This window comes from Crinia signifera, chromosome 19 (genome assembly GCF_055691185.1).
Source record: "Crinia signifera chromosome 19, ASM5569118v1, whole genome shotgun sequence".
In the NCBI taxonomy this organism is placed as follows: domain Eukaryota; kingdom Metazoa; phylum Chordata; class Amphibia; order Anura; family Myobatrachidae; genus Crinia; species Crinia signifera.
The window spans coordinates 101,667,049-101,690,202 of record NC_139226.1 but is presented as its reverse complement, the minus strand read 5'-3'; positions in this window follow the sequence as shown (position 1 = coordinate 101,690,202).

Genomic DNA, 23,154 nt, shown 5'->3' with positions numbered 1-23,154 from the left:
AAAAGTTCAGTTTTTTCTGCTTTAAACTCTAGGTACACATCCAAAATGTATTACTGAGTTGAAAGAAGTGGATTCTGGTGCATGGTTTTGAAACCGCAGTCAGAAAAAAAAATCACAACCATATCAACATGTTAATAACCCCCGGGGCTGTCGTTTTGGTCAAAAAATGAAAATTCTAAAAGTTCCGTTTTTTCTGCTTTAAACTCTAGGTACACATCCAAAATGTATTACTGAGTTGAAAGAAGTGGATTCTGGTGCATGTTTTTGAAACCGCAGTCAGGAAAAAAATCACAACCATATCAACATGTTTATAATCACCGGGGCTGACGTTTTGGTCAAAAAATGAAAATTCTAAAAGTTCCGTTTTTTCTGCTTTAAACTCTAGGTACACATCCAAAATGTATTACTGAGTTGAAAGAAGTGGATTCTGGTGCATGGTTTTGAAACCGCAGTCAGAAAAAAAATCACAACCATATCAACATGTTAATAACCCCTGGGGCTGTCGTTTTGGTAAAAAAATGAAAATTCTAAAAGTTGAGTTTTTTCTGCTTTAAACTCTAGGTACACATCCAAAATGTATTACTGAGTTGAAAGAAGTGGATTCTGGTGCATGGTTTTGAAACCGCAGTCAGAAAAAAAATCACAACCATATCAACATGTTTATAATCCCCGGGGCTGTCGTTTTGGTCAAAAAATGAAAATTCTAAAAGTTCCGTTTTTTCTGCTTTAAACTCTAGGTACACATCCAAAATGTATTACTGAGTTGAAAGAAGTGGATTCTGGTGCATGGTTTTGAAACCGCAGTCAGAAAAAAAAATCACAACCATATCAACATGTTTATAACCCCCGGGGCTGTCGTTTTGGTCAAAAAATGAAAATTCTAAAAGTTCCGTTTTTTCTGCTTTAAACTCTAGGTACACATCCAAAATGTATTACTGAGTTGAAAGAAGTGGATTCTGGTGCATGGTTTTGAAATCGCAGTCAGAAAAAAAATCACAACCATATCAACATGTTAATAACCCCCGGGGCTGTCGTTTTGGTCAAAAAATGAAAATTCTAAAAGTTCAGTTTTTTCTGCTTTAAACTCTAGGTACACATCCAAAATGTATTACTGAGTTGAAAGAAGTGGATTCTGGTGCATGGTTTTGAAACCGCAGTCAGAAACAAAAATAACAACCATATCAACATGTTTATAACCCCCGGGGCTGTCGTTTTGGTCAAAAAATGAAAATTCTAAAAGTTCCGTTTTTTCTGCTTTAAACTCTAGGTACACATCCAAAATGTATTACTGAGTTGAAAGAAGTGGATTCTGGTGCATGGTTTTGAAACCGCAGTCAGAAAAAAAATCACATCCATATCAACATGTTTATAACCCCCGGGGCTGTCGTTTTGGTCAAAAAATGAAAATTCTAATAGTTCCGTTTTTTCTGCTTTAAACTCTAGGTACACATCCAAAATGTATTACTGAGTTGAAAGAAGTGGATTCTGGTGCATGGTTTTAAAACCGCAGTCAGAAAAAAAATCACAACCATATCAACATGTGAATAACCCCCGGGGCTGTCGTTTTGGTCAAAAAATGAAAATTCTAAAAGTTCCGTTTTTTCTGCTTTAAACTCTAGGTACACATCCAAAATGTATTACTGAGTTGAAAGAAGTGGATTCTGGTGCATGGTTTTGAAACCGCAGTCAGAAAAAAAATCACAACCATATCAACATGTTTATAACCCCCGGGGCTGTCGTTTTGGTCAAAAAATGAAAATTCTAAAAGTTCCGTTTTTTCTGCTTTAAACTCTAGGTACACATCCAAAATGTATTACTGAGTTGAAAGAAGTGGATTCTGGTGCATGGTTTTAAAACCGCAGTAAGAAAAAAATCTCAACCATATCAACATGTTTATATATCCCCTGGGGCTGTCGTTTTGGTCAAAAAATGAAAATTCTAAAAGTTCCGTTTTTTTTGCTTTAAACTCTAGGTACACATCCAAAATGTATTACTGAGTTGAAAGAAGTGGATTCTGGTGCATGGTTTTGAAACCGAATTCAGAAAAAAAAATCACAACCATATCAACATGTTTATAACCCCCGGGGCTGTCATTTTGGTCAAAAAATGAAAATTCTAAAAGTTCAGTTTTTTCTGCTTTAAACTCTAGGTACACATCCAAAATGTATTACTGAGTTGAAAGAAGTGGATTCTGGTGCATGGTTTTGAAACCGCAGTCAGAAAAAAAATCACAACCATATCAACATGTTAATAACCCCCGGGGCTGTCGTTTTGGTCAAAAAATGAAAATTCTAAAAGTTCAGTTTTTTCTGCTTTAAACTCTAGGTACACATCCAAAATGTATTACTGAGTTGAAAGAAGTGGATTCTGGTGCATGGTTTTGAAACCGCAGTCAGAAAAAAAAATCACAACCATATCAACATGTTAATAACCCCCGGGGCTGTCGTTTTGGTCAAAAAATGAAAATTCTAAAAGTTCCGTTTTTTCTGCTTTAAACTCTAGGTACACATCCAAAATGTATTACTGAGTTGAAAGAAGTGGATTCTGGTGCATGGTTTTGAAACCGCAGTCAGAAAAAAAGTCACATCCATATCAACATGTTTATAACCCCCGGGGCTGTCGTTTTGGTCAAAAAATGAAAATTCTAATAGTTCCGTTTTTTCTGCTTTAAACTCTAGGTACACATCCAAAATGTATTACTGAGTTGAAAGAAGTGGATTCTGGTGCATGGTTTTAAAACCGCAGTCAGAAAAAAAATCACAACCATATCAACATGTGAATAACCCCCGGGGCTGTCGTTTTGGTCAAAAAATGAAAATTCTAAAAGTTCCGTTTTTTCTGCTTTAAACTCTAGGTACACATCCAAAATGTATTACTGAGTTGAAAGAAGTGGATTCTGGTGCATGGTTTTGAAACCGCAGTCAGAAAAAAAATCACAACCATATCAACATGTTTATAACCCCCGGGGCTGTCGTTTTGGTCAAAAAATGAAAATTCTAAAAGTTCCGTTTTTTCTGCTTTAAACTCTAGGTACACATCCAAAATGTATTACTGAGTTGAAAGAAGTGGATTCTGGTGCATGGTTTTGAAACCGCAGTCAGAAAAAAATCTCAACCATATCAACATGTTTATATATCCCCTGGGGCTGTCGTTTTGGTCAAAAAATGAAAATTCTAAAAGTTCCGTTTTTTTTGCTTTAAACTCTAGGTACACATCCAAAATGTATTACTGAGTTGAAAGAAGTGGATTCTGGTGCATGGTTTTGAAACCAAATTCAGAAAAAAAAATCACAACCATATCAACATGTTTATAACCCCCGGGGCTGTCATTTTGGTCAAAAAATGAAAATTCTAAAGTTCAGTTTTTTCTGCTTTAAACTCTAGGTACACATCCAAAATGTATTACTGAGTTGAAAGAAGTGGATTCTGGTGCATGGTTTTGAAACCGCAGTCAGAAAAAAAATCACAACCATATCAACATTTTTATAACCCCCGGGGCTGTCGTTTTGGTCAAAAAATGAAAATTCTAAAAGTTCCGTTTTTTCTGCTTTAAACTCTAGGTACACATCTAAAATGTATTACTGAGTTGAAAGAAGTGGATTCTGGTGCATGGTTTTGAAACCGCAGTCAGAAAAAAAATCACAACCATATCAACATGTTAATAACCCCCGGGGCTGTCGTTTTGGTCAAAAAATGAAAATTCTAAAAGTTCCGTTTTTTCTGCTTTAAACTCTAGGTACACATCCAAAATGTATTACTGAGTTGAAAGAAGTGGATTCTGGTGCATGGTTTTGAAACCGCAGTCAGAAAAAAAATCACAACCATATCAACATGTTTATAATCCCCGGGGCTGTCGTTTTGGTCAAAAAATGAAAATTCTAAAAGTTCAGTTTTTTCTGCTTTAAACTCTAGGTACACATCCAAAATGTATTACTGAGTTGAAAGAAGTGGATTCTGGTGCATGGTTTTGAAACCGCAGTCAGAAACAAAATCACATCCATATCAACATGTTTATAACCCCCGGGGCTGTCGTTTTGGTCAAAAAATGAAAATTCTAAAAGTTCCGTTTTTTCTGCTTTAAACTAGGTACACATCCAAAATGTATTACTGAGTTGAAAGAAGTGGATTCTGGTGCATGGTTTTGAAACCGCAGTCAGAAAAAAAATCACAACCATATCAACATGTTTATAACCCCCGGGGCTGTCGTTTTGGTCAAAAAATGAAAATTCTAAAAGTTCCGTTTTTTCTGCTTTAAACTCTAGGTACACATCCAAAATGTATTACTGAGTTGAAAGAAGTGGATTCTGGTGCATGGTTTTGAAACCGCAGTCAGAAAAAAATCACAACCATATCAACATGTTTATATATCCCCCGGGGCTGTCGTTTTGGTCAAAAAATGAAAATTCTAAAAGTTCCGTTTTTTTTGCTTTAAACTCTAGGTACACATCCAAAATGTATTACTGAGTTGAAAGAAGTGGATTCTGGTGCATGGTTTTGAAACCGCAGTCAGAAAAAAAATCACAACCATATCAATATGTTAATAACCCCCGGGGCTGTCGTTTTGGTCAAAAAATGAAAATTCTAAAAGTTCCGTTTTTTTCTGCTTTAAACTCTAGGTACACATCCAAAATGTATTACTGAGTTTAAAGAAGTGGATTTTGGTGCATGGTTTTGAAACCGCAGTCAGAAAAAAAATCACAACCATATCAACATGTTAATAACCCCCGGGGCTGTCGTTTTGGTCTAAAAATGAAAATTCTAAAAGTTCCGTTTTTTCTGCTTTAAACTCTAGGTACACATCCAAAATGTATTACTGAGTTGAAAGAAGTGGATTCTGGTGCATGGTTTTGAAACCGCAGTCAGAAAAAAAATCACAACCATATCAACATGTTTATAACCCCCGGGGCTGTCGTTTTGGTCAAAAAATGAAAATTCTAAAAGTTCTGTTTTTTATGCTTTAAACTCTAGGTACACATCCAAAATGTATTACTGAGTTGAAAGAAGTGGATTCTGGTGCATGGTTTTGAAACCGCAGTCAGAAAAAAAATCACAACCATATCAACATGTTTATAACCCCCGGGGCTGTCGTTTTGGTCAATAAATGAAAATTCTAAAAGTTCCGTTTTTTCTGCTTTAAACTCTAGGTACACATCCAAAATGTATTACTGAGTTGAAAGAAGTGGATTCTGGTGCATGGTTTTGAAACCGCAGTCAGAAAAAAATCACAACCATATCAACATGTTTATATATCCCCGGGGCTGTCGTTTTGGTCAAAAAATGAAAATTCTAAAAGTTCCGTTTTTTTTGCTTTAAATTCTAGGTACACATCCAAAATGTATTACTGAGTTGAAAGAAGTGGATTCTGGTGCATGGTTTTGAAACCGCAGTCAGAAAAAAAATCACAACCATATCAACATGTTAATAACCCGGCTGTCGTTTTGGTCAAAAAATGAAAATTCTAAAAGTTCCGTTTTTTCTGCTTTAAACTCTAGGTACACATCCAAAATGTATTACTGAGTTGAAAGAAGTGGATTCTGGTGCATGGTTTTGAAACCGCAGTCAGAAAAAAAATCACAACCATATCAACATGTTAATAACCCCCGGGGCTGTCGTTTTGGTCTAAAAATGAAAATTCTAAAAGTTCAGTTTTTTCTGCTTTAAACTCTAGGTACACATCCAAAATGTATTACTGAGTTGAAAGAAGTGGATTCTGGTGCATGGTTTTGAAACCGAAGTCAGAAAAAAAATCACAACCATATCAACATGTTTATAACCCCCGGGGCTGTCATTTTGGTCAAAAAATGAAAATTCTAAAAGTTCCGTTTTTTCTGCTTTAAACTCTAGGTACACATCCAAAATGTATTACTGAGTTGAAAGAAGTGGATTCTGGTGCATGGTTTTGAAACCGCAGTCAGAAAAAAATCACAACCATATCAACATGTTTATATATCCCCTGGGGCTGTCGTTTTGGTCAAAAAATGAAAATTCTAAAAGTTCCGTTTTTTTTGCTTTAAACTCTAGGTACACATCCAAAATGTATTACTGAGTTGAAAGAAGTGGATTCTGGTGCATGGTTTTGAAACCGAATTCAGAAAAAAAAATCACAACCATATCAACATGTTTATAACCCCCGGGGCTGTCATTTTGGTCAAAAAATGAAAATTCTAAAAGTTCCGTTTTTTCTGCTTTAAACTCTAGGTACACATCCAAAATGTATTACTGAGTTGAAAGAAGTGGATTCTGGTGCATGGTTTTGAAACCGCAGTCAGAAAAAAAATCACAACCATATCAACATGTTAATAACCCCTGGGGCTGTCGTTTTGGTCAAAAAATGAAAATTCTAAAAGTTTAGTTTTTTCTGCTTTAAACTCTAGGTACACATCCAAAATGTATTACTGAGTTGAAAGAAGTGGATTCTGGTGCATGGTTTTGAAACCGCAGTCAGAAAAAAAAATCACAACCATATCAACATGTTTATAACCCCCGGGGCTGTCGTTTTGGTCAAAAAATGAAAATTCTAAAAGTTCTGTTTTTTCTGCTTTAAACTCTAGGTACACATCCAAAATGTATTACTGAGTTGAAAGAAGTGGATTCTGGTGCATGGTTTTGAAACCGCAGTCAGAAAAAAAATCACAACCATATCAACATGTTTATAATCCCCGGGGCTGTCGTTTTGGTCAAAAAATTAAAATTCTAAAAGTTCCGTTTTTTCTGCTTTAAACTCTAGGTACACATCCAAAATGTATTACTGAGTTGAAAGAAGTGGATTCTGGTGCATGGTTTTGAAACCGCAGTCAGAAAAAAAATCACAACCATATCAACATGTTAATAACCCCCGGGGCTGTCGTTTTGGTCAAAAAATGAAAATTCTAAAAGTTCCGTTTTTTCTGCTTTAAACTCTAGGTACACATCCAAAATGTATTACTGAGTTGAAAGAAGTGGATTCTGGTGCATGGTTTTGAAACCGCAGTCAGAAAAAAAAATCACAACCATATCAACATGTTTATAACCCCCGGGGCTGTCGTTTTGGTCAAAAAATGAAAATTCTAAAAGTTCCGTTTTTTCTGCTTTAAACTAGGTACACATCCAAAATGTATTACTGAGTTGAAAGAAGTGGATTCTGGTGCATGGTTTTGAAACCGCAGTCAGAAAAAAAATCTCAACCATATCAACATGTTTATATATCCCCTGGGGCTGTCGTTTTGGTCAAAAAATGAAAATTCTAAAAGTTCCGTTTTTTTTGCTTTAAACTCTAGGTACACATCCAAAATGTATTACTGAGTTGAAAGAAGTGGATTCTGGTGCATGGTTTTGAAACCAAATTCAGAAAAAAAAATCACAACCATATCAACATGTTTATAACCCCCGGGGCTGTCATTTTGGTCAAAAAATGAAAATTCTAAAGTTCAGTTTTTTCTGCTTTAAACTCTAGGTACACATCCAAAATGTATTACTGAGTTGAAAGAAGTGGATTCTGGTGCATGGTTTTGAAACCGCAGTCAGAAAAAAAATCACAACCATATCAACATTTTTATAACCCCCGGGGCTGTCGTTTTGGTCAAAAAATGAAAATTCTAAAAGTTCCGTTTTTTCTGCTTTAAACTCTAGGTACACATCTAAAATGTATTACTGAGTTGAAAGAAGTGGATTCTGGTGCATGGTTTTGAAACCGCAGTCAGAAAAAAAATCACAACCATATCAACATGTTAATAACCCCCGGGGCTGTCGTTTTGGTCAAAAAATGAAAATTCTAAAAGTTCCGTTTTTTCTGCTTTAAACTCTAGGTACACATCCAAAATGTATTACTGAGTTGAAAGAAGTGGATTCTGGTGCATGGTTTTGAAACCGCAGTCAGAAAAAAAATCACAACCATATCAACATGTTTATAATCCCCGGGGCTGTCGTTTTGGTCAAAAAATGAAAATTCTAAAAGTTCAGTTTTTTCTGCTTTAAACTCTAGGTACACATCCAAAATGTATTACTGAGTTGAAAGAAGTGGATTCTGGTGCATGGTTTTGAAACCGCAGTCAGAAACAAAATCACATCCATATCAACATGTTTAGAACCCCCGGGGCTGTCGTTTTGGTCAAAAAATGAAAATTCTAAAAGTTCCGTTTTTTCTGCTTTAAACTAGGTACACATCCAAAATGTATTACTGAGTTGAAAGAAGTGGATTCTGGTGCATGGTTTTGAAACCGCAGTCAGAAAAAAAATCACAACCATATCAACATGTTTATAACCCCCGGGGCTGTCGTTTTGGTCAAAAAATGAAAATTCTAAAAGTTCCGTTTTTTCTGCTTTAAACTCTAGGTACACATCCAAAATGTATTACTGAGTTGAAAGAAGTGGATTCTGGTGCATGGTTTTGAAACCGCAGTCAGAAAAAAATCACAACCATATCAACATGTTTATATATCCCCCGGGGCTGTCGTTTTGGTCAAAAAATGAAAATTCTAAAAGTTCCGTTTTTTTTGCTTTAAACTCTAGGTACACATCCAAAATGTATTACTGAGTTGAAAGAAGTGGATTCTGGTGCATGGTTTTGAAACCGCAGTCAGAAAAAAAATCACAACCATATCAACATGTTAATAACCCCCGGGGCTGTCGTTTTGGTCAAAAAATGAAAATTCTAAAAGTTCCGTTTTTTCTGCTTTAAACTCTAGGTACACATCCAAAATGTATTACTGAGTTGAAAGAAGTGGATTCTGGTGCATGGTTTTGAAACCGCAGTCAGAAAAAAAATCACAACCATATCAACATGTTAATAACCCCCGGGGCTGTCGTTTTGGTCTAAAAATGAAAATTCTAAAAGTTCCGTTTTTTCTGCTTTAAACTCTAGGTACACATCCAAAATGTATTACTGAGTTGAAAGAAGTGGATTCTGGTGCATGGTTTTGAAACCGCAGTCAGAAAAAAAATCACAACCATATCAACATGTTTATAACCCCCGGGGCTGTCGTTTTGGTCAAAAAATGAAAATTCTAAAAGTTCTGTTTTTTATGCTTTAAACTCTAGGTACACATCCAAAATGTATTACTGAGTTGAAAGAAGTGGATTCTGGTGCATGGTTTTGAAACCGCAGTCAGAAAAAAAATCACAACCATATCAACATGTTTATAACCCCCGGGGCTGTCGTTTTGGTCAATAAATGAAAATTCTAAAAGTTCCGTTTTTTCTGCTTTAAACTCTAGGTACACATCCAAAATGTATTACTGAGTTGAAAGAAGTGGATTCTGGTGCATGGTTTTGAAACCGCAGTCAGAAAAAAATCACAACCATATCAACATGTTTATATATCCCCGGGGCTGTCGTTTTGGTCAAAAAATGAAAATTCTAAAAGTTCCGTTTTTTTTTCTTTAAATTCTAGGTACACATCCAAAATGTATTACTGAGTTGAAAGAAGTGGATTCTGGTGCATGGTTTTGAAACCGCAGTCAGAAAAAAAATCACAACCATATCAACATGTTAATAACCCCCGGGGCTGTCGTTTTGGTCAAAAAATGAAAATTCTAAAAGTTCCGTTTTTTCTGCTTTAAACTCTAGGTACACATCCAAAATGTATTACTGAGTTGAAAGAAGTGGATTCTGGTGCATGGTTTTGAAACCGCAGTCAGAAAAAAAATCACAACCATATCAACATGTTAATAACCCCCGGGGCTGTCGTTTTGGTCTAAAAATGAAAATTCTAAAAGTTCAGTTTTTTCTGCTTTAAACTCTAGGTACACATCCAAAATGTATTACTGAGTTGAAAGAAGTGGATTCTGGTGCATGGTTTTGAAACCGCAGTCAGAAAAAAAATCACAACCATATCAACATGTTTATAACCCCCGGGGCTGTCGTTTTGGTCAAAAAATGAAAATTCTAAAAGTTCTGTTTTTTATGCTTTAAACTCTAGGTACACATCCAAAATGTATTACTGAGTTGAAAGAAGTGGATTCTGGTGCATGGTTTTGAAACCGCAGTCAGAAAAAAAATCACAACCATATCAACATGTTTATAACCCCCGGGGCTGTCGTTTTGGTCAATAAATGAAAATTCTAAAAGTTCAGTTTTTTCTGCTTTAAACTCTAGGTACACATCCAAAATGTATTACTGAGTTGAAAGAAGTGGATTCTGGTGCATGGTTTTGAAACCGCAGTCAGAAAAAAATCACAACCATATCAACATGTTTATATATCCCCGGGGCTGTCGTTTTGGTCAAAAAATGAAAATTCTAAAAGTTCCGTTTTTTTTTCTTTAAATTCTAGGTACACATCCAAAATGTATTACTGAGTTGAAAGAAGTGGATTCTGGTGCATGGTTTTGAAACCGCAGTCAGAAAAAAAATCACAACCATATCAACATGTTAATAACCCGGCTGTCGTTTTGGTCAAAAAATGAAAATTCTAAAAGTTCCGTTTTTTCTGCTTTAAACTCTAGGTACACATCCAAAATGTATTACTGAGTTGAAAGAAGTGGATTCTGGTGCATGGTTTTGAAACCGCAGTCAGAAAAAAAATCACAACCATATCAACATGTTAATAACCCCCGGGGCTGTCGTTTTGGTCTAAAAATGAAAATTCTAAAAGTTCAGTTTTTTCTGCTTTAAACTCTAGGTACACATCCAAAATGTATTACTGAGTTGAAAGAAGTGGATTCTGGTGCATGGTTTTGAAACCGAAGTCAGAAAAAAAATCACAACCATATCAACATGTTTATAACCCCCGGGGCTGTCATTTTGGTCAAAAAATGAAAATTCTAAAAGTTCCGTTTTTTTCTGCTTTAAACTCTAGGTACACATCCAAAATGTATTACTGAGTTGAAAGAAGTGGATTCTGGTGCATGGTTTTGAAACCGCAGTCAGAAAAAAAATCACAACCATATCAACATGTTTATAATCCCCGGGGCTGTCGTTTTGGTCAAAAAATGAAAATTCTAAAAGTTCCGTTTTTTCTGCTTTAAACTCTAGGTACACATCCAAAATGTATTACTGAGTTGAAAGAAGTGGATTCTGGTGCATGGTTTTGAAACCGCAGTCAGAAAAAAAATCACAACCATATCAACATGTTAATAACCCCTGGGGCTGTCGTTTTGGTCAAAAAATGAAAATTCTAAAAGTTCAGTTTTTTCTGCTTTAAACTCTAGGTACACATCCAAAATGTATTACTGAGTTGAAAGAAGTGGATTCTGGTGCATGGTTTTGAAACCGCAGTCAGAAAAAAAAATCACAACCATATCAACATGTTTATAACCCCCGGGGCTGTCGTTTTGGTCAAAAAATGAAAATTCTAAAAGTTCCGTTTTTTCTGCTTTAAACTCTAGGTACACATCCAAAATGTATTACTGAGTTGAAAGAAGTGGATTCTGGTGCATGGTTTTGAAACCGCAGTCAGAAAAAAAATCACAACCATATCAACATGTTTATAATCCCCGGGGCTGTCGTTTTGGTCAAAAAATTAAAATTCTAAAAGTTCCGTTTTTTCTGCTTTAAACTCTAGGTACACATCCAAAATGTATTACTGAGTTGAAAGAAGTGGATTCTGGTGCATGGTTTTGAAACCGCAGTCAGAAAAAAAATCACAACCATATCAACATGTTAATAACCCCCGGGGCTGTCGTTTTGGTCAAAAAATGAAAATTCTAAAAGTTCCGTTTTTTCTGCTTTAAACTCTAGGTACACATCCAAAATGTATTACTGAGTTGAAAGAAGTGGATTCTGGTGCATGGTTTTGAAACCGCAGTCAGAAAAAAAAATCACAACCATATCAACATGTTTATAACCCCCGGGGCTGTCGTTTTGGTCAAAAAATGAAAATTCTAAAAGTTCCGTTTTTTCTGCTTTAAACTCTAGGTACACATCCAAAATGTATTACAGAGTTGAAAGAAGTGGATTCTGGTGCATGGTTTTGAAACCGCAGTCAGAAAAAAAATCACATCCATATCAACATGTTTATAACCCCCGGGGCTGTCATTTTGGTCAAAAAATGAAAATTCTAAAAGTTCAGTTTTTTCTGCTTTAAACTCTAGGTACACATCCAAAATGTATTACTGAGTTGAAAGAAGTGGATTCTGGTGCATGGTTTTGAAACCGCAGTCAGAAAAAAAAATCACAACCATATCAACATGTTTATAACCCCCGGGGCTGTCGTTTTGGTCAAAAAATGAAAATTCTAAAAGTTCCGTTTTTTCTGCTTTAAACTCTAGGTACACATCCAAAATGTATTACTGAGTTGAAAGAAGTGGATTCTGGTGCATGGTTTTGAAACCGCAGTCAGAAAAAAAATCACAACCATATCAACATGTTTATAACCCCCGGGGCTGTCGTTTTGGTCAAAAAATGAAAATTCTAAAAGTTCCGTTTTTTCTGCTTTAAACTCTAGGTACACATCCAAAATGTATTACTGAGTTGAAAGAAGTGGATTCTGGTGCATGGTTTTGAAACCGCAGTCAGAAAAAAAATCACAACCATATCAACATGTTAATAACCCCTGGGGCTGTCGTTTTGGTCAAAAAATGAAAATTCTAAAAGTTCAGTTTTTTCTGCTTTAAACTCTAGGTACACATCCAAAATGTATTACTGAGTTGAAAGAAGTGGATTCTGGTGCATGGTTTTGAAACCGCAGTCAGAAAAAAAAATCACAACCATATCAACATGTTTATAACCCCCGGGGCTGTCGTTTTGGTCAAAAAATGAAAATTCTAAAAGTTCCGTTTTTTCTGCTTTAAACTCTAGGTACACATCCAAAATGTATTACTGAGTTGAAAGAAGTGGATTCTGGTGCATGGTTTTGAAACCGCAGTCAGAAAAAAAATCACAACCATATCAACATGTTTATAATCCCCGGGGCTGTCGTTTTGGTCAAAAAATTAAAATTCTAAAAGTTCCGTTTTTTCTGCTTTAAACTCTAGGTACACATCCAAAATGTATTACTGAGTTGAAAGAAGTGGATTCTGGTGCATGGTTTTGAAACCGCAGTCAGAAAAAAAATCACAACCATATCAACATGTTAATAACCCCCGGGGCTGTCGTTTTGGTCAAAAAATGAAAATTCTAAAAGTTCCGTTTTTTCTGCTTTAAACTCTAGGTACACATCCAAAATGTATTACTGAGTTGAAAGAAGTGGATTCTGGTGCATGGTTTTGAAACCGCAGTCAGAAAAAAAAATCACAACCATATCAACATGTTTATAACCCCCGGGGCTGTCGTTTTGGTCAAAAAATGAAAATTCTAAAAGTTCCGTTTTTTCTGCTTTAAACTCTAGGTACACATCCAAAATGTATTACTGAGTTGAAAGAAGTGGATTCTGGTGCATGGTTTTGAAACCGCAGTCAGAAAAAAAATCACAACCATATCAACATGTTTATAATCCCTGGGGCTGTCGTTTTGGTCAAAAAATTAAAATTCTAAAAGTTCAGTTTTTTCTGCTTTAAACTCTAGGTACACATCCAAAATGTATTACTGAGTTGAAAGAAGTGGATTCTGGTGCATGGTTTTGAAACCGCAGTCAGAAAAAAAATCACAACCATATCAACATGTTAATAACCCCCGGGGCTGTCGTTTTGGTCAAAAAATGAAAATTCTAAAAGTTCCGTTTTTTCTGCTTTAAACTCTAGGTACACATCCAAAATGTATTACTGAGTTGAAAGAAGTGGATTCTGGTGCATGGTTTTGAAACCGCAGTCAGAAAAAAAAATCACAACCATATCAACATGTTTATAACCCCCGGGGCTGTCGTTTTGGTCAAAAAATGAAAATTCTAAAAGTTCCGTTTTTTCTGCTTTAAACTCTAGGTACACATCCAAAATGTATTACTGAGTTGAAAGAAGTGGATTCTGGTGCATGGTTTTGAAACCGCAGTCAGAAAAAAAATCACAACCATATCAACATGTTTATAACCCCCGGGGCTGTCGTTTTGGTCAAAAAATGAAAATTCTAAAAGTTCAGTTTTTTCTGCTTTAAACTCTAGGTACACATCCAAAATGTATTACTGAGTTGAAAGAAGTGGATTCTGGTGCATGGTTTTGAAACCGCAGTCAGAAAAAAAATCACAACCATATCAACATGTTAATAACCCCTGGGGCTGTCGTTTTGGTCAAAAAATGAAAATTCTAAAAGTTCAGTTTTTTCTGCTTTAAACTCTAGGTACACATCCAAAATGTATTACTGAGTTGAAAGAAGTGGATTCTGGTGCATGGTTTTGAAACCGCAGTCAGAAAAAAAAATCACAACCATATCAACATGTTTATAACCCCCGGGGCTGTCGTTTTGGTCAAAAAATGAAAATTCTAAAAGTTCCGTTTTTTCTGCTTTAAACTCTAGGTACACATCCAAAATGTATTACTGAGTTGAAAGAAGTGGATTCTGGTGCATGGTTTTGAAACCGCAGTCAGAAAAAAAATCACAACCATATCAACATGTTTATAATCCCCGGGGCTGTCGTTTTGGTCAAAAAATTAAAATTCTAAAAGTTCCGTTTTTTCTGCTGTAAACTCTAGGTACACATCCAAAATGTATTACTGAGTTGAAAGAAGTGGATTCTGGTGCATGGTTTTGAAACCGCAGTCAGAAAAAAAATCACAACCATATCAACATGTTAATAACCCCCGGGGCTGTCGTTTTGGTCAAAAAATGAAAATTCTAAAAGTTCAGTTTTTTTCTGCTTTAAACTCTAGGTACACATCCAAAATGTATTACTGAGTTGAAAGAAGTGGATTCTGGTGCATGGTTTTGAAACCGCAGTCAGAAAAAAAAATCACAACCATATCAACATGTTTATAACCCCCGGGGCTGTCGTTTTGGTCAAAAAATGAAAATTCTAAAAGTTCCGTTTTTTCTGCTTTAAACTCTAGGTACACATCCAAAATGTATTACTGAGTTGAAAGAAGTGGATTCTGGTGCATGGTTTTGAAACCGCAGTCAGAAAAAAAAATCACAACCATATAAACATGTTTATAACCCCCGGGGCTGTCGTTTTGGTCAAAAAATGAAAATTCTAAAAGTTCCGTTTTTTCTGCTTTAAACTCTAGGTACACATCCAAAATGTATTACTGAGTTGAAAGAAGTGGATTCTGGTGCATGGTTTTGAAACCGCAGTCAGAAAAAAAAATCACAACCATATCAACATGTTTATAACCCCCGGGGCTGTCGTTTTGGTCAAAAAATGAAAATTCTAAAAGTTCCGTTTTTTCTGCTTTAAACTCTAGGTACACATCCAAAATGTATTACTGAGTTGAAAGAAGTGGATTCTGGTGCATGGTTTTGAAACCGCAGTCAGAAAAAAAAATCACAACCATATCAACATGTTTATAACCCCCGGGGCTGTCGTTTTGGTCAAAAAATGAAAATTCTAAAAGTTCCGTTTTTTCTGCTTTAAACTCTAGGTACACATCCAAAATGTATTACTGAGTTGAAAGAAGTGGATTCTGGTGCATGGTTTTGAAACCGCAGTCAGAAAAAAAATCACAACCATATCAACATGTGAATAACCCCCGGGGCTGTCGTTTTGGTCAAAAAATGAAAATTCTAAAAGTTCCGTTTTTTCTGCTTTAAACTCTAGGTACACATCCAAAATGTATTACTGAGTTGAAAGAAGTGGATTCTGGTGCATGGTTTTGAAACCGCAGTCAGAAAAAAAATCACAACCATATCAACATGTTTATAACCCCCGGGGCTGTCGTTTTGGTCAAAAAATGAAAATTCTAAAAGTTCCGTTTTTTCTGCTTTAAACTCTAGGTACACATCCAAAATGTATTACTGAGTTGAAAGAAGTGGATTCTGGTGCATGGTTTTGAAACTGAATTCAGAAAAAAAAATCACAACCATATCAACATGTTTATAACCCCCGGGGCTGTCATTTTGGTCAAAAAATTAAAATTCTAAAAGTTCAGTTTTTCTGCTTTAAACTCTAGGTACACATCCAAAATGTATTACTGAGTTGAAAGAAGTGGATTCTGGTGCATGGTTTTGAAACCGCAGTCAGAAAAAAAATCACAACCATATCAACATTTTTATAACCCCCGGGGCTGTCGTTTTGGTCAAAAAATGAAAATTCTAAAAGTTCCGTTTTTTCTGCTTTAAACTCTAGGTACACATCTAAAATGTATTACTGAGTTGAAAGAAGTGGATTCTGGTGCATGGTTTTGAAACCGCAGTCAGAAAAAAAATCACAACCATATCAACATGTTAATAACCCCCGGGGCTGTCGTTTTGGTCAAAAAATGAAAATTCTAAAAGTTCAGTTTTTTCTGCTTTAAACTCTAGGTACACATCCAAAATGTATTACTGAGTTGAAAGAAGTGGATTCTGGTGCATGGTTTTGAAACCGCAGTCAGAAAAAAAATCACAACCATATCAACATGTTTATAATCCCCGGGGCTGTCGTTTTGGTCAAAAAATGAAAATTCTAAAAGTTCAGTTTTTTCTGCTATAAACTCTAGGTACACATCCAAAATGTATTACTGAGTTGAAAGAAGTGGATTCTGGTGCATGGTTTTGAAACCGCAGTCAGAAAAAAAATCACATCCATATCAACATGTTTATAACCCCCGGGGCTGTCGTTTTGGTCAAAAAATGAAAATTCTAAAAGTTCCGTTTTTTCTGCTTTAAACTCTAGGTACACATCCAAAATGTATTACTGAGTTGAAAGAAGTGGATTCTGGTGCATGGTTTTGAAACCACAGTCAGAAAAAAAATCACAACCATATCAACATGTTTATAACCCCCGGGGCTGTCGTTTTGGTCAAAAAATGAAAATTCTAAAAGTTCCGTTTTTTCTGCTTTAAACTCTAGGTACACATCCAAAATGTATTACTGAGTTGAAAGAAGTGGATTCTGGTGCATGGTTTTGAAACCGCAGTCAGAAAAAAAATCACAACCATATCAACATGTTTATAACCCCCGGGGCTGTCGTTTTGGTCAATAAATGAAAATTCTAAAAGTTCCGTTTTTTCTGCTTTAAACTCTAGGTACACATCCAAAATGTATTACTGAGTTGAAAGAAGTGGATTCTGGTGCATGGTTTTGAAACCGCAGTCAGAAAAAAATCACAACCATATCAACATGTTTATATATATCCCCCGGGGCTGTCGTTTTGGTCAAAAAATGAAAATTCTAAAAGTTCCGTTTTTTTGCTTTAAACTCTAGGTACACATCCAAAATGTATTACTGAGTTGAAAGAAGTGGATTCTGGTGCATGGTTTTGAAACCGCAGTCAGAAAAAAAATCACAACCATATCAACATGTTAATAACCCCCGGGGCTGTCGTTTTGGTCAAAAAATGAAAATTCTAAAAGTTCCGTTTTTTCTGCTTTAAACTCTAGGTACACATCCAAAATGTATTACTGAGTTGAAATAAGTGGATTCTGGTGCATGGTTTTGAAACCGCAGTCAGAAAAAAAATCACAACCATATCAACATGTTAATAACCCCCGGGGCTGTCGTTTTGGTCTAAAAATGAAAATTCTAAAAGTTCCGTTTTTTCTGCTTTAAACTCTAGGTACACATCCAAAATGTATTACTGAGTTGAAAGAAGTGGATTCTGGTGCATGGTTTTGAAACCGAAATCAGAAAAAAAATCACAACCATATCAACATGTTTATAACCCCCGGGGCTGTCATTTTGGTCAAAAAATGAAAATTCTAAAAGTTCATTTTTTTCTGCTTTAAACTCTAGGTACACATCCAAAATGTATTACTGAGTTGAAAGAAGTGGATTCTGGTGCATAGTTTTGAAACCGCAGTCAGAAAAAAAATCACAACCATATCAACATGTTTATAACCCCCGGGGCTGTCGTTTTGGTCAAAAAATGAAAATTCTAAAAGTTCCGTTTTTTCTGCTTTAAACTCTAGGTACACATCCAAAATGTATTACTGAGTTGAAAGAAGTGGATTCTGGTGCATGGTTTTGAAACCGCAGTCAGAAAAAAAATCACAACCATATCAACATGTTAATAACCCCCGGGGCTGTCGTTTTGGTCAAAAAATGAAAATTCTAAAAGTTCAGTTTTTTCTGCTTTAAACTCTAGGTACACATCCAAAATGTATTACTGAGTTGAAAGAAGTGGATTCTGGTGCATGGTTTTGAAACCGCAGTCAGAAAAAAAATCACATCCATATCAACATGTTTATAACCCCGGGGCTGTCGTTTTGGTCAAAAAATGAAAATTCTAAAAGTTCCGTTTTTTCTGCTTTAAACTCTAGGTACACATCCAAAATGTATTACTGAGTTGAAAGAAGTGGATTCTGGTGCATGGTTTTGAAACCGCAGTCAGAAAAAAAATCACAACCATATCAACATGTTAATAACCCCCGGGGCTGTCGTTTTGGTCAAAAAATGAAAATTCTAAAAGTTCAGTTTTTTCTGCTTTAAACTCTAGGTACACATCCAAAATGTATTACTGAGTTGAAAGAAGTGGATTCTGGTGCATGGTTTTGAAACCGCAGTCAGAAAAAAATCACAACCATATCAACATGTTTATAACCCCCGGGGCTGTCGTTTTGGTCAAAAAATGAAAATTCTAAAAGTTCTGTTTTTTATGCTTTAAACTCTAGGTACACATCCAAAATGTATTACTGAGTTGAAAGAAGTGGATTCTGGTGCATGGTTTTGAAACCGCAGTCAGAAAAAAAAATCACAACCATATCAACATGTTTATAACCCCCGGGGCTGTCGTTTTGGTCAAAAAATGAAAATTCTAAAAGTTCCGTTTTTTCTGCTTTAAACTCTAGGTACACATCCAAAATGTATTACTGAGTTGAAAGAAGTGGATTCTGGTGCATGGTTTTGAAACCGCAGTCAGAAAAAAAATCACAACCATATCAACATGTTTATAACCCCCGGGGCTGTCGTTTTGGTCAAAAAATGAAAATTCTAAAAGTTCCGTTTTTTCTGCTTTAAACTCTAGGTACACATCCAAAATGTATTACTGAGTTGAAAGAAGTGGATTCTGGTGCATGGTTTTGAAACCGCAGTCAGAAAAAAAATCACAACCATATCAACATGTTAATAACCCCCGGGGCTGTCGTTTTGGTCAAAAAATGAAAATTCTAAAAGTTCCGTTTTTTCTGCTTTAAACTCTAGGTACACATCCAAAATGTATTACTGAGTTGAAAGAAGTGGATTCTGGTGCATGGTTTTGAAACCGCAGTCAGAAAAAAATCACAACCATATCAACATGTTTATATATCCCCCGGGGCTGTCGTTTTGGTCAAAAAATGAAAATTCTAAAAGTTCCGTTTTTTTGCTTTAAACTCTAGGTACACATCCAAAATGTATTACTGAGTTGAAAGAAGTGGATTCTGGTGCATGGTTTTGAAACCGCAGTCAGAAAAAAAATCACAACCATATCAACATGTTAATAACCCCCGGGGCTGTCGTTTTGGTCAAAAAATGAAAATTCTAAAAGTTCCGTTTTTTCTGCTTTAAACTCTAGGTACACATCCAAAATGTATTACTGAGTTGAAATAAGTGGATTCTGGTGCATGGTTTTGAAACCGCAGTCAGAAAAAAAATCACAACCATATCAACATGTTAATAACCCCCGGGGCTGTCGTTTTGGTCTAAAAATGAAAATTCTAAAAGTTCCGTTTTTTCTGCTTTAAACTCTAGGTACACATCCAAAATGTATTACTGAGTTGAAAGAAGTGGATTCTGGTGCATGGTTTTGAAACCGAAATCAGAAAAAAAATCACAACCATATCAACATGTTTATAATCCCCGGGGCTGTCATTTTGGTCAAAAAATGAAAATTCTAAAAGTTCATTTTTTTCTGCTTTAAACTCTAGGTACACATCCAAAATGTATTACTGAGTTGAAAGAAGTGGATTCTGGTGCATGGTTTTGAAACCGCAGTCAGAAAAAAAATCACAACCATATCAACATGTTTATAACCCCCGGGGCTGTCGTTTTGGTCAAAAAATGAAAATTCTAAAAGTTCCGTTTTTTCTGCTTTAAACTCTAGGTACACATCCAAAATGTATTACTGAGTTGAAAGAAGTGGATTCTGGTGCATGGTTTTGAAACCGCAGTCAGAAAAAAAATCACAACCATATCAACATGTTTATAATCCCCGGGGCTGTCGTTTTGGTCAAAAAATGAAAATTCTAAAAGTTCCGTTTTTTCTGCTTTAAACTCTAGGTACACATCCAAAATGTATTACTGAGTTGAAAGAAGTGGATTCTGGTGCATGGTTTTGAAACCGCAGTCAGAAAAAAAATCACATCCATATCAACATGTTTATAACCCCGGGGCTGTCGTTTTGGTCAAAAAATGAAAATTCTAAAAGTTCCGTTTTTTCTGCTTTAAACTCTAGGTACACATCCAAAATGTATTACTGAGTTGAAAGAAGTGGATTCTGGTGCATGGTTTTGAAACCGCAGTCAGAAAAAAAATCACAACCATATCAACATGTTAATAACCCCCGGGGCTGTCGTTTTGGTCAAAAAATGAAAATTCTAAAAGTTCAGTTTTTTCTGCTTTAAACTCTAGGTACACATCCAAAATGTATTACTGAGTTGAAAGAAGTGGATTCTGGTGCATGGTTTTGAAACCGCAGTCAGAAAAAAATCACAACCATATCAACATGTTTATAACCCCCGGGGCTGTCGTTTTGGTCAAAAAATGAAAATTCTAAAAGTTCTGTTTTTTATGCTTTAAACTCTAGGTACACATCCAAAATGTATTACTGAGTTGAAAGAAGTGGATTCTGGTGCATGGTTTTGAAACCGCAGTCAGAAAAAAAAATCACAACCATATCAACATGTTTATAACCCCCGGGGCTGTCGTTTTGGTCAAAAAATGAAAATTCTAAAAGTTCCGTTTTTTCTGCTTTAAACTCTAGGTACACATCCAAAATGTATTACTGAGTTGAAAGAAGTGGATTCTGGTGCATGGTTTTGAAACCGCAGTCAGAAAAAAAATCACAACCATATCAACATGTTTATAACCCCCGGGGCTGTCGTTTTGGTCAAAAAATGAAAATTCTAAAAGTTCCGTTTTTTCTGCTTTAAACTCTAGGTACACATCCAAAATGTATTACTGAGTTGAAAGAAGTGGATTCTGGTGCATGGTTTTGAAACCGCAGTCAGAAAAAAAATCACAACCATATCAACATGTTAATAACCCCTGGGGCTGTCGTTTTGGTCAAAAAATGAAAATTCTAAAAGTTCAGTTTTTTCTGCTTTAAACTCTAGGTACACATCCAAAATGTATTACTGAGTTGAAAGAAGTGGATTCTGGTGCATGGTTTTGAAACCGCAGTCAGAAAAAAAAATCACAACCATATCAACATGTTTATAACCCCCGGGGCTGTCGTTTTGGTCAAAAAATGAAAATTCTAAAAGTTCAGTTTTTTCTGCTTTAAACTCTAGGTACACATCCAAAATGTATTACTGAGTTGAAAGAAGTGGATTCTGGTGCATGGTTTTGAAACCGCAGTCAGAAAAAAAATCACAACCATATCAACATGTTTATAATCCCCGGGGCTGTCGTTTTGGTCAAAAAATTAAAATTCTAAAAGTTCCGTTTTTTCTGCTTTAAACTCTAGGTACACATCCAAAATGTATTACTGAGTTGAAAGAAGTGGATTCTGGTGCATGGTTTTGAAACCGCAGTCAGAAAAAAAATCACAACCATATCAACATGTTAATAACCCCCGGGGCTGTCGTTTTGGTCAAAAAATTAAAATTCTAAAAGTTCCGTTTTTTCTGCTTTAAACTCTAGGTACACATCCAAAATGTATTACTGAGTTGAAAGAAGTGGATTCTGGTGCATGGTTTTGAAACCGCAGTCAGAAAAAAAAATCACAACCATATCAACATGTTTATAACCCCCGGGGCTGTCGTTTTGGTCAAAAAATGAAAATTCTAAAAGTTCCGTTTTTTCTGCTTTAAACTCTAGGTACACATCCAAAATGTATTACTGAGTTGAAAGAAGTGGATTCTGGTGCATGGTTTTGAAACCGCAGTCAGAAAAAAAATCACATCCATATCAACATGTTTATAACCCCCGGGGCTGTCGTTTTGGTCAAAAAATGAAAATTCTAATAGTTCCGTTTTTTCTGCTTTAAACTCTAGGTACACATCCAAAATGTATTACTGAGTTGAAAGAAGTGGATTCTGGTGCATGGTTTTGAAACCGCAGACAGAAAAAAAATCACAACCATATCAACATGTTTATAACCCCCGGGGCTGTCATTTTGGTCAAAAAATGAAAATTCTAAAAGTTCAGTTTTTTCTGCTTTAAACTCTAGGTACACATCCAAAATGTATTACTGAGTTGAAAGAAGTGGATTCTGGTGCATGGTTTTGAAACCGCAGTCAGAAAAAAAAATCACAACCATATCAACATGTTTATAACCCCCGGGGCTGTCGTTTTGGTCAAAAAATGAAAATTCTAAAAGTTCCGTTTTTTCTGCTTTAAACTCTAGGTACACATCCAAAAGGAATTACTGAGTTGAAAGAAGTGGATTCTGGTGCATGGTTTTGAAACCGCAGTCAGAAAAAAAATCACAACCATATCAACATGTGAATAACCCCCGGGGCTGTCGTTTTGGTCAAAAAATGAAAATTCTAAAAGTTCCGTTTTTTCTGCTTTAAACTCTAGGTACACATCCAAAATGTATTACTGAGTTGAAAGAAGTGGATTCTGGTGCATGGTTTTGAAACCGCAGTCAGAAAAAAAATCACAACCATATCAACATGTTTATAACCCCCGGGGCTGTCGTTTTGGTCAAAAAATGAAAATTCTAAAAGTTCCGTTTTTTCTGCTTTAAACTCTAGGTACACATCCAAAATGTATTACTGAGTTGAAAGAAGTGGATTCTGGTGCATGGTTTTGAAACCGAATTCAGAAAAAAAAATCACAACCATATCAACATGTTTATAACCCCCGGGGCTGTCATTTTGGTCAAAAAATTAAAATTCTAAAAGTTCAGTTTATTCTGCTTTAAACTCTAGGTACACATCCAAAATGTATTACTGAGTTGAAAGAAGTGAATTCTGGTGCATGGTTTTGAAACCGCAGTCAGAAAAAAAATCACAACCATATCAACATTTTTATAACCCCCGGGGCTGTCGTTTTGGTCAAAAAATGAAAATTCTAAAAGTTCCGTTTTTTCTGCTTTAAACTCTAGGTACACATCTAAAATGTATTACTGAGTTGAAAGAAGTGGATTCTGGT